We start from the raw sequence: 4,252 nt of genomic DNA, 5'->3' as shown, positions 1-4,252 counted from the left end.
GATTAACATAACAATAAAAAATTTTTTTAAAAAAGAACACACTTGAACTTAAGTAACTATCAACTTAAAATAGAGTGCTATATATGTAGAATGTTATGTAAAACCCCATGGTAAACACAAACCAAATCTATAATGAGAAAGGAATATAAATATAAACAGAACACTAAGGAAAGTCACCAAATGACAAGGGAAAAGATCAAGAGAAGAAATAATTATTTTAAATGTAAATGGACTAAGTGCTCCAATCAGAAGATAAAGGGTGACAAAATGGATCAGAAAGCAAGACCCACTTATATGCTGCCTACAAGAGACTCACTTCAGAGACACACCCACCTCAAAGTGATGGGAAGTGAAAAGATATCCCATGCAAACAGAAATGAAAAGAAATCTGGGGTAGTAACAAATCACACAAAAGAAACTTTAAAACAAAGACTGCGATAAGAGATAAAGATGGGCATTCCATAATGGTAAAGGGATCAATCCAACAAGAAGATAAAAATATTTGTAAATATCTATGCATTCAACATAGGTACACCTAAATACATAAAGCATAATGAGAGAAGTTGACCATAAGAGAAAGTAATAGACATTAATAGAGAAGTTGACAGTAATACAATAATATTAGGGGACTCTAACAACCCACTTACATCAGTAGGTAGATCATTCAGTCATAAAAATCACTAATAACAGTGGCCTTATATGACAGTGAGACCAGATGCACTTAATAGATATACACAGAATACACAGTTTTTTCAAGCGTACATGAGACATTCTCCAGGACAGATCATATGTTAGGGCACAAAACAATAAATTTAAGAAAACTGAAATCATATCAAGATCTTTTCAGATCACAATGATATGAAACTAAAAGACAATTACAAGAAGAAAACTGGAAAAAACACATAGTGGGTGAGCAACATGATACTAAAAAACCAAAGGGTCAATGAAGAATTCAAACAGGAAGTCAAAAAATACCTTAAGACATATGAAAATGGAAACACAATAGTCCAAAGTCTATGGCATGCAGCCAAAGCAATACTAAAAGGAAAGTTTATAGCAATACAGGCCCACCTCAAGAAACAAAAATCTCAAGTGAACAATCTAATTTTACACTTAAAGGAACTAGGAAAAAAAAAAACAAACAAAGCCCAAAGTTAGCAGAAGAAAAGAAATAACAGAGATCAGAGTGGAAACAAATGAACCAGAAACTTAAAAAAATATTAAAACAATAGAAAAGATCAATGAATCTAAAAGCTGGTTATTTGAAAAAATAAAACTGATAAGCCTTGGAAGAATCATCAAGAAAAATAGAGGGCCCACATCGATACAATCAGAAATGAAAGAGGGGTGCCTGGGTGTCTCAGTCAGTTAGGTTCCTGCCTTCAGCTCAGGTCATGATCCCAGGGTCCTGGGATCCAGCATCACATTGGGCTTCCTGCTCAGCAGGGAGCCTGCTTCTCCCTCTCCCTCTGCCTGCTGTTCCCCCTGCTTGTGCTCTCCCCCAACCCCATCAAATGAATAAATACAATCTTTTTAAAAAAATCTTTAAAAAATTTAAAAAATAATAAAAAAGGAAATGAAATGAAAAAGAAGTTATAACCGATACCAAAAAAATACAAAGAATCGTAAGAGACTACGACAAACAACTATATGCTAGGGGCACCTGGGGGGCTCATTCAGCTAAGCATCGGACTCTTGATTTCAGCACAGGTCATGATTTCAGGGTCATGAAATTGAGCCCTGCTTTGGCTCCATGCTGGGTGAGGAAACTGCTTCAGATGCTCTCTCTCCCTCTCCCTATGCCCCTTTTCCCCCGACTCGTGCATGTGTGTGCACACTCTCTCTCTGTCTCTCAAAAAACAAAACTAAAACAAAAACAATTATATACTAACAAATAGGACAACCTAGAATAACTGGATAAATTACTAGAAACACAAAGTCTTCCAAGACTGAATCAAGAAGAAAAAGAAAATCTGAACAAATTACTAGTAATGAAATTCAATCACTAATCAAAACATTCCCAACAAATAAAAGTCCAGGACCAGATAGCTTCACAGGTGAATTCTACCAAACATTTAAAGAAGACTTAATATCTATCCTTCTCAAACTATTACAAAAAATTGAAGAAGGAACACCCAAACTCATTCTATAGAAGAGGCCATCATTATCCTCATATGAAAACCAGGCAAAGACACCACAAAAAAAGAAAATTACAGACCAATATCCTTGATGGACACTGCCATAAAAATCCTCAAAGAAGGGGCGCCTGGGTGGCTCAGTTGGTTAAGTGATTGCCTTTGGCTCAGGTCATGATCCTGGAGTCCCAGGATCGAGCCCCACATCGGGCTCCCTGCTTGGCAGGGAGTCTGCTTCTCCCTCTGACCCTCCCCGCCTCATGCTTTCTCTGTCTCTCTTTCATTCTCTCTCTCTCAAATAAATAAATAAAATCTTTAAAAAAAAAAATCCTCCAAAAAATATTAGTAAACCAAATTCAACAATACATTAAAAGAATCACACACCACAATCAAGTGGGATTTATTCCAGGGGTGCAAAAAAAGCTTCAATACCTACAAATCAATCAACATGATATACCACATTAAAAAAAATAAAATCATATGATCATCTCAGCAGATGCAGAAAAAGCATATGATAAAATTCAACATCCACTTACGAAAAAAAATCAACAAAGTGAGTAGAGAGGGAACATACCTCAAACATAATAAAGACCATATATGACAAACCCACAGCTAACATCATACTCAATAGTGAAAGCTTAAAACGTTTCTTCTAAGGTCAAGAACAAAACAAGAATGCCCACTCTCATCACTTTCATTCAATATAGTATTGGAAGTCCTAGCCACAGCAGTCAGACAAAAAGAAGATATAAAAGCCATCCAAATTGGAAAAGAAAAATTGAACTGTCACTATTTGTAGACAACATGACACTATATACAAAAATCCCTAAAGACTCCACCAAATAACAATTAGAATAAATGAATTTACTAAAGTTGTAGAATACAAAATTAATATACAAAAATCTTTTACATTTCTATACACTAATAATGAACTATCAGAAAGAGAAATTTTTTAAAAATCCCATTTACAATTGTATCAAAAAGAATTTAAAAGCCTAAAAATAAACTTAAACAAGTAGGTGAAAGACCTGAACTACGAAAACTATAAAACACTGATGAAAGAAATTGAAGAAGACACAAATAAATGGAAAGGTATACCATGTTCATGAATTGGAAGAATTAATGTTGTTAAAATGTCCATATAACCCAAAGCAATCTACAGATTCAATGCAATCCTTATCAAACTGCCAACAGCATTTTTCACTGAACTAGAACAAAGAATCCTAAAATTTATATGAAACTACAAAAGACCCCCCAAACCAAAGCAATCTTGGAAAAGAGGAGTAAAGCCAGAGGTATCACACTCCTTGATTTTGAACTGTACTACAAGACTCTAATAATCAAAACAGTATGGTTTTGACACATAGACCAACAGAAGAGAGTCCAGAAATAAACCCATATGGTCTAATTAATCTATGACAAAGGAAGCAAGAACATACAATAGGGAAATAACAATCTCATCAATAAATGGTGATGGGAAAACAGGTCAGCTACATGCAAAAGAATGATATTGGACCACTTTCTAACACGCTACACAAAAAATAAACTCAAAATGGATTAAAGACTTAAACATAAGACCAGAAACCATAAAATGTCTAAAAGAAAACATAGGCAGTAAGCTTTTGAACATCAGTCTGATCAATACTTTCTGGATCTGTCTCCTCAGTCAAGGACAACACAAACAAAAATAAATTGCTGGACCACATCACAGTAAAAAGCTTTGGGATAGTAAAGGAAACCATCAACAAAATGAAAAAGCAACCTACTGAATAGGAGAAGATACTTGCAAATGATATTCTGATGAGGGATTAGTATCTAAAATTTACAAAGAACTTACACAACTCAGTATCAAAAAAAAAAAAAAAATCCAACTAAAAAAAAGAGAGCCTGAATAGACATTCCTCCAAAGACATACTGATGGCCAACACACATGAAAAGATGCTTAATATCACTAATTGTCAGGGAAATGTAAATCAAAGCCACAGTGAAAAATCACCTTACATCCCTTAGGATGGCAATTATCAAAAAGATAAGAAATAACAAGTATTGATGAGGATGTGGAGAATAATATCCCTCATGTACTACTGGTGGGAAAGCAAAATGGTACAGTCACTATG

The sequence above is a fragment of the Leptonychotes weddellii genome, unplaced genomic scaffold, assembly GCF_054177405.1.
Source record: "Leptonychotes weddellii isolate Sample4059 unplaced genomic scaffold, ASM5417740v2 HiC_scaffold_30, whole genome shotgun sequence".
Classification (NCBI taxonomy): Eukaryota; Metazoa; Chordata; class Mammalia; order Carnivora; family Phocidae; genus Leptonychotes; species Leptonychotes weddellii.
This window is presented reverse-complemented; position numbering follows the sequence as displayed.